Here is an 8,898-nt window from a genome sequence, read left to right on the forward strand (position 1 = left end):
AGTGAGGAGAGAAGAATCAGAAGACATCCAGGGAGCAGTTATTCTTTACCTGATAGGAGCATTTCCAGCACAAGGCCAGGTCGTTATAAAGGTAGCATAAGGTATGATAGAATCATATGGTGAGTGTTTAAAATAATTTATTATAGTAAAAGATCATTGCCTTCAATCCGAAGATATTCCCCCTTGGACAGCCCACTTGGGACCCTTTCTGTCTGTCTCAGATAGAAGCTTTCTTTCCCTAGTAAATATATTCTGTTTGTAACTTCCATTCCTAGAATTCTTTCTTTGATTTTAGAGAACAATCTGGACATCTAACGTGCTGTAATTTCCTTTCCCCTATATCATTTGGAGGTCTTCCACAAAGATGGTTGGACGGAGATAAGAGGTTGCTTTTGTTTGTGACTTGTTTCAGCAACCAAAATTTTGTATGCTTCAAATTTGTTATGTCTCAGTCATGTATATAACAAATATAGCTGTTGATGCTTTGTCTTTTATATAGTTTTGTTAAAATGATAATACATTTAAAGTTTGGAAGATTATAAGATTAGTTTGCTTCTTTAATGGGACTTTCTTAATTCCCCTTTTGTGTATGTTGCATTTGAACTAGTTGCTGAATTCACTGGTGTTCCTTTTTCTTTTTGACTTTACTATGGTGCTAGGAAAGTAATATTAGAGTGCCCCCTTGTGGAGTTTAATATAAAATTCTGTAAAATGGGTCCTTTTATGAAATCTAGCTTATACTGCATATTAATAAACCAGACTCCTACCAGCTAATGGACTCCTAAGTTGGTGGCCATTCTTAAGACTTAGAGGACATATTTCACTGAGATAGACTGACCTGATCCTCATCTTGAAGATCTCTTTCCTCTTGAGGTAAAGTCGAGCCTGTTCCTCCTGTTTCCTTTTTGGTTTGATGTTCAGCAGGTGAGGAGACAATCTTTGCTCTTCAGATTTCCCATTCTTACCTTTCAAGGTTGAGAAAAATGACTCGTGGGCAAGTTGTTTCAATAACTCACCACTGGTGTGAGAAGAGATTTCCTTTCTCTGGTCTTATTTCTGATCCTTTCCTACCTCCTCATACTTTCTTTTCTTTTTCTTTTTCTTTTTTTGAGGCTGATAAGATTAGAGAGAGAAGAACTCTAAATTGCCCCCAACTTTTCTTCCAATCCAACAACTAATTGAAGCCCATAGAAAATGAGCATCTACTAACACTGAAGACAGAAAAGTCATCTTAGACGAGGAATATATATATACCCCGGCTCTGGGGTAGATGAGACATTGGAATTTTGCATATCCAAGAGGACACATGTAAAAGTCATGTCACAGCTTAGCGTTTTGGGCAACAGTTTTCCTTGAAAAAATAACCTGAGACATAGTGGAAAGAGTTGACCTTTGGCTGACACCAAAAGAAGCTATTTCCGAAGCACCACACTTAAGGGACTGAAACACATGTAGTCTGAGGAAAGGTCTCCAACCTTCCCTCTCCCCCTTCTAGGTATAATGATCATTTGTGTGTATGGGAGAAAAGAGTTTTGAACTTTTTTTTTCGTCTTTTTGAGACAAGCTGACCTTGAGCTCACTTTGTAGCCTAGGCTGGTCTCGAACTCACAACGATCCTCCTGCCTCAGCCTCCCAAGTGCTGGGATTACAGGCATTAGCCACCACATCCAGCAAGAGTTATGAGCAGACTTTGAGCAGTCTTTTTTGGGGGAGGGTACTGAGGATTGAACTCAAACCCTTGCACTCACCAGGCAAGTGCTTGAGCCAACTGAGCTAAATCCCCAGCCCTAAGACTTATGAACTTTGAAATCTTTTCTGTAAATTTAGAAAGTGCTAGGTAATGATTTTGCTCACTTTTACCAATTCCTTATAGAATTTTGAGCAACAGTGGTTACTCTGCCAGCTAGTGAAATGCTCTTAGAGCAGCTGCCACTCTTAAAGCCGAGGACAGGTTCCCCAGCACCTTCTGGTGAATCCCCATTGAAATCAATGGCCAGTGGAACACTGACCAGGCCGGCAGCTGGACTCCTTTCAGGAGACTGATCTCTGGTTGTGCAGACCAATAGACACTGAGAGCAGCCGAGGTGTCATGGCCAGGGCAGCTCTCTGGCGATACCCAAAGGTTCCTCAGTGGAAGTTGGCTCCTGACCACAGAAAAATCTCTGCTTCTCTGTTGTACTTACCTTTCTCTGCAAGTACATTAGAAATCCCCTCTAAACTTTTCAGTTCCCTTTAGAACCACTTAGTCGTTAGAATGCCCCTCCAGAAGGCAACTTACAACAACTGTTTGCCTTTCCGAGCAGCTATCTAGAAAATGATTTGCATTTATGCCTTATATATGCTACCTAAGAATAAGCAAGATATTTTAGTCAGCCTTTTTCTTATTTGCTAAGAGTACTCTGTCTCTTCTTCTTCTTTTTTCTTTTGAGACAGGGTCTCATTATGTAGTTCAGGCTGGCCTTGAACTCACTGTTTAGCCCTGGCTGGCCTTGAACTCACAGTGATTCTCCTGCCTCAGCCTCCCAAATTCTGGGATTACAAGTGTGTACAATCATACCTGGCTTTAGTCAGCCTTTTTCTTTCATGTTCACATAGAAGTCTAATAAATGTGCATTTACTATCATGTAAATTGTGATTGTTAGATGATAAATGTAAGTTTAGCCTGTGTGCCTCAAAGATATAAAAATTTAAATAAAAGTGTAGCCTTCTCTTGTTGCTAGGGTATGTTGCCTAGGTGATTAATAACACAAGTGTCTCAGAGACTTCTTTGCCCTAGCATCCAGGGTGGAGTTCTTCAAATCAGTCATTGCTTCTGTCTGTCTGTAAAAGTGATCTCTTTTATGGCTGAGAAGCGCTCCAACTACTTCCAGTTCACTTTTTTATGTGTGTCCTCTTCTGGCAACAAAAAACAACAGTTTAATGCTAAGCAATGCTTTCTTTTTTTAAGCACAACTGTCACAGTTGAGACCAATTGTAACTTGTTCTTATAAAAGCACCTACAGAAGTACACAAACTGCCTGGGAAGATAAAAGTGTGCACCTGTACAAGGGTAGATTAGGCTGGTCAAATATTGTCTTTTGGTCTCTTTCCAGATGGTGTCCACCTGCCATGGGGTGGAAACAGCTAAAGAGATGCCACAAGGGTATAGAACTTAAAGGGATATTAGATGACAATTTTTTTTTTTTTATCAGCACTGGGGATCGAACTCACGACTGCCTGCTTGCAAGGCAAGTGTTTATGCCGCTGAGCTAAATCCCCAGCCCCAGATGACAATTTTTTTTTAAAACAACAAATTAATGGCATGTCAGATTGAAACTCCATGGACCTTCTCCTTATCCTCTTTATGGGAAGCTATTACTAGCTCTTTCTGATGGAAATCTTCCTTGACTGTATTCATTATTATCTGGTTAATCTTATTATTTGGCCTATATATACTTAATTGTTTCTTTAAAGCTATCTCCTTACCCAAAACGAGAATGCTTGGTATCTATTAAGGGCCTTTAGATAGACCCTCTGAAGAGTATCTCTGACTGTTGATCACAACTATGACCCCCTTCATCCTGAAGAAGCCAGATCAATCACTGCTCCCTCACAGCAGTTTGGGGTACTTCTTCAGAGGGGGAACTGTTATGGACAGCTAAGTTAGGTAAAAATATTGTAGGCAGAAAAGTGAGGCCCTGGAAAGAGCCAGTGCAGAAGATGAGATACATTGCAATTGTGTGGGAGGCAAATCTGTTGAGGGTCAGACTGCAACCCAAAAGATGCACCCACATACTTCCACTATGGTAAGCAGCAATAATTGATTTCTAAATAGCTATCTATCATCTTGGGGAACCCAGGAAGAGCCACTGACCCAGCCTCTCCAGGAAAAGCCCTTGTTCTGCCTGCTTGCTATGCTCATTTGCCATATGACTTGGTTCCCCATATGATCCCCATTTAATCAATGTTACCTGAGCAACTATGCTCGTAATCTTATTGGATGACCATAATTTTGTTCCACCTCATATCACATTATGATTTCCCATTTTTGCCTACCTTGGAGCCACTTCACCTCATGGTTTTGCTCTATGAAAGTCCCTTGAAAAGGCAGAGTCCTTGGCAATCTGCTTGAGACCCCTTCCATCTCTTTCAGACAGACAATTATTTCCCCAATAAATATGTTCTGCTCTTTAAAAAAAGGGGTGGATATTTCCCCTTGCTTCAAGCACACTTATCTGACTGGTCTTGCTCCTTTTTTCTCCCTTCCTTTCTTTTTTTCTTTGTTTCTCTCTCTCTCTCTCTCTCTCTCTCTCTCTCTCTCTCTCTCTCTCTCTCTTCTTTCTTTCTTTTTTGTTTTTTTTGAGACAGGGTCTCACTCTGCAGCTCAGGCTGGCCTTTGGGCTCACTGTGTAGCCCAGGATGATCTCTAACTTGCAACGATCCTCCTGCCTTAGCCTCCTAAGTGCTGGGATTACAGGAGTGCACCACCATGCCCCGCTTGTTTTTGCTACTTTTTAAAGCAGTTCTGGAAGTCATCTTTCATGAATGTCTTTATAAGATGTGATTAAAAAAAGTACAGTGAATGCTGCTGCCACGTGCCATCCAATGGATAGGGAGTCATAAAAACATTACAGTTCGACCTCCTCCAGCTCATGCACTGGATCTGGTACCATGGTTCCTCCTCAAAATCAAAAGTGATCATGATAGGTGAATGTTTTGAATCGTTTGAGGGCATCAAGGCAGCCACTACAGCACAACTAGAGACACTCATAAAAGGACTTTCAGAACTGCTTCAGAAAGTGACAAGAATAATAGGATGAATGTGATCAAAGCAAGGGGGACATGTTTTGACATTGATTAATGGGCAATTTGTCTTTTGCTGACGTATATATATGTATATACATATATATATAGTGTGTATATATATTTTCAACATTCACATATTTTTTGATCACATCACGTACATACCAAAATTTGGAAATGTAGAAAAAATTTTTTAAAAATGGCAAAATCTCTATTTATAATACACTGTCCCAAAGAAAACACTATTATATTTTAAGGTATTTTCCTTTAGCCATTTTCCCCATACATTTTATATGTAATTTGGATCTTGCTTTTTTTCCCTTGACATAAACATATTCATGTACTTTATCAACTTTTATGCCATATTGAGTAAAGATACAATGACTTATTTAATTATTTTTGCATTCAGCTAAATAATTATTCTATAAATATTTTATTTGATGCCTTAGGCTCTGGAATTAGATGTCTGACAAGGCCCCTTCCTTCATGACGCTTATACAGTGTTCTGGAAGGAGGTGAAGAAGAAAGCACATAATTGGTCCTGTCCATCAGATAACAAATGTGCGCTGTGTTCGCCCTTAATATTTTATGTGTGATAATGTGCTAAAAGCACCAACAGGAAACCAGGCGCTGAGCTCATTTTCACTGTAGTCTCCTGCACTGGCTTTTTCTCCGGCCCTGCATGGCTGGTCCCTCCTCCTTAGAGCTTATCTCAGACATCTCCTCAGGGTAAACCTCCCCGACTTCCATGGCATCACTATCCAATTCTCCTTTAGAACTCCCAGAAGGAACCAGCACTGTTCACGTGATATGAACGTGAACGTCCTTTGTCTCCTAAGACTTATTTCAGACCCCTGACCGTGGGAAGAAGGAATAGAACCATCAAAAGCCTGCGAGCAGGTTGAGTATCAACTTGACCCACTACATCCGTTAGCTTTGGCTGCTGTAATAAAATGTGGCAGGTTGGGTGACTCAGAAATTCATTTGATCACAGTTTGGAGGCTATGAGTCAATGACCGAGGGGCCAGCATATTCATGTCAAGTGAGTGCCAATCACACTGATCAAGGCTCCATCCTCATGCTCTCATTTAACTGTAATTACTGCTTAAGAAGTAATACAGCCATACTGAGGACTGGAGTTTTGGAGGAGGCCAACAAACATAAAGTCCATTAGGTCACACTGACAAAAATGAAGGAGCCAGGGTTTCATGTGAGTCAGGGCCTTGGATGGGGGTGACCAAGGCCTGAGAAAGGGGACTACTGGATCTTGGTAGGTTGTTGGTGTTTATGAGAGCAGTTACAATGACAATACAGAAGTCTGCTCCTTCTGCAGAATCTTTGTGTTGGTTTGGGCCCTCCAGGAATCAGATGTCCCACAACTGTCTGCAAGGGGTAGATGCCGGAAGGAGCCAAAAGAAGCTGGAAGGGCTATTGATGGCAGTGCAGGTTTGCACCTGTGGAAAGGACAGCAGGCAGGAAGGCTTGGTGGGAGAGGGTTAGCTGGCAGTGTGCACCTCTGTCAAAGTGTGGCAGTGCTTTGTGAGGCCTCGAGCCAGTCTCCTGCCGGAAGGGTTCATGTTCTGCAGGAGAAGGCCTGGCCTAGTGTCCCTACTGTGACCAGCCACTTCCCGGAGCTGCCTGTGGGAAGCGTGGCCTCATGGTGACCATGAGGGAGCCAGCACTGCAGCTGGAGCTGCCAGTCCACTAAACTCCAATGCAGGCGACTGTGCCTCGTATTTCCATGGGCGCCACAGCCCCTCAGGTCTGCGCTCTCTCAGACAGATTCTCCGATCCTCTCCTGGGCCTAGGACACTGTCCTCTTGGACTTCCCAGAACACTGTTGGTCACCCCATCAGAACACAGAGCAGGTGGTGGTACTGAGAAGGTGTGATTTGAGGAGCAAGGCTGCTGGGCTTAAATCCTGGCTGCAGCATAGTCTGACTGGCTGTATGACCTAACTAAGCTTCCCAACCTCTCTGTGCCTCAGACTTCATTTCTGTAAAATGGGAAAATTATTTAATCTTCCATGAAATAATGTTCTTTTTAACTGTTTTGTGGGCTGGTGATGAGGATTTAATGTGACACCTTAGAACAACTGCTGGGACATAGTGAACATTGCAGTATCATTTTACAGTTTTGATTTACTTGCAGTTAGATAGCTTTCAATAAAAGTTTGTGGATCATCCAAGTAGGTGCCTCCTTCCAAACTTGCCAGCAATCACAAAAATAAGTAACATGGTCAGGAAGAGCGATTTAATAGCTACAGGTGTGAAATACCCACGTGTATTTATAGCTGCGGAAGTGGCAGTTTGATGGTAAGAGTCAAATGGGACTCTCTACCACCTGAGCTTACTTCGGTCCCAGAAGCTTTTAGCAGACAAGCAAGTTAATAAATGACAACTGACCCTTTATGACTGTTATATGTAGGGGAGCGTTCAGAGTATAGCATCTAAATCCCAGCCTTGGGAGGCTGAAGCAGGAGGATTGCCATGAGTTTGAGGCCAGCCTGAGCCATATAGTGAGAGCATGTCTCAAAACAAAACAAATTAAAATTTAAATTTAAAATTAAATTTAAAAAGCCCCCATAAAACCACAAAACAACAACAACAAACAACCCACCCAAAACAAAACTGAACAAAACCCAGCATCCATGAGTTGGGCAATATTGTCCTTATTTTTTCTTTTGACTGTATTTCCTGGAGTAAAATTTTTATTTTCATCCTGTGACTTAATTTTTATTATTTGATCTAAATGTTGACGCCTCAAGGCCGCCACTGCGCACCCCTCCCTGTGTCCGTGGCGCTGCCACTCTGCCTGTACTGTTCCCATGCACCTGCCTCGGCTGACCAGGTCAGGCATGGTCAGGGCAGGTAGACCACTTCCCAGTCTCAGTACCAGTGTCATCTTTCCTCCTGTAGGTGGCATTGAGGGAGGCAGATTTCCTTTTAAACACTCAGTGCTCAAAGGGCCTGAAGCAGGAGAATGCTTTTTCCTGGGACTCTGGAGCTACTGCTTTTCTGACGAGTGATAGAGCCTCTAAGAGAGACATCCCTAGGAATTCTCATGTGCCTTACACCTGCCCTCAAGGGGCAGGAGATTGAACAGATGCTCTGAGCCCCTCCTCTCTAATGGAACTTTGCTGCTTCTCAAAAGCCAGAGTACAGTGGTCCAACCCTTGCGGCTGGGTTTGGCCAGCTGGTTTGCTTTAGCCAAAAGGACATTAGCACATGTGTAAGTGGAAGCTGGAAAGCACCTGTGCTTTGGGACTTGCCTGATTTTGCTACTAGGAGCCTAATAATGCCGTTCAGTGGAGCCCAGGCTGGTCCCTGGTGGATGAGAGACCATGCGGAGTGGAGATGAGCTGGTGCCACTGAGCCCTTAGATCCACTTCCCCCAGATCTGCCACCAGCTACCACAGAGATGGGCCAGCTGCACAGCCTAACATCGGAAGTGTGAACTAAATCAAGTGGTGTCTTATTTTGGTTTAAAAATCACATTTTGGGGAAGTTAATCATGTGACAATAGGCCGGAAGTCTGTATCTGACAGCTCCAGTATCAGAATCTCCTAGGTTTGTTATGTTTTTTGTCCTTGGGCTCATTTTGTTACTGTTGTTACTGCCACCTTAAATACCTAGTTATTTTATTACTGTGTGTGCCAAATGTAATTTCAAAAAATGGCAGAACACATTTGAGCCTAATGTTTATATCATCTTCCTGTGGAGAAGATGCATTAGGAGTGCTCCATCCATTATGACCACCTTCGTTCCATTTTGGAGACTACCAGTATTCAAAGCTAGACTGTGGCCTCCAGGGTTAATCTATTTCCACTTAACCTTCATGCTTAAAAGGCAACCTTTTAGGGTCCCAGTCGCAGGTAGGAGGAGGGTCACCAACCCCTTTCTCCTGTTCATTATTGGCTTTCACCATCACTTTTTTATTCTATTAGTCCATTCAAGACTAAGAAATCTTATACAGATTTCTTCTTTTAGAATTCATAAATGCTTTAGCTAAACAGCAAGCCCCAAAGTACCTTGTCATTATCATAGCCTAGTTATTTTAAAGTATCTTGCCAGCCCTTGTGATATATATATATATATATAATATATACTATAAAAT

This window comes from Cavia porcellus, unplaced genomic scaffold (genome assembly GCF_034190915.1).
Source record: "Cavia porcellus strain 051 isolate PalLab524CR breed Dunkin Hartley unplaced genomic scaffold, mCavPor4.1 scaffold_5, whole genome shotgun sequence".
In the NCBI taxonomy this organism is placed as follows: Eukaryota; Metazoa; Chordata; class Mammalia; order Rodentia; family Caviidae; genus Cavia; species Cavia porcellus.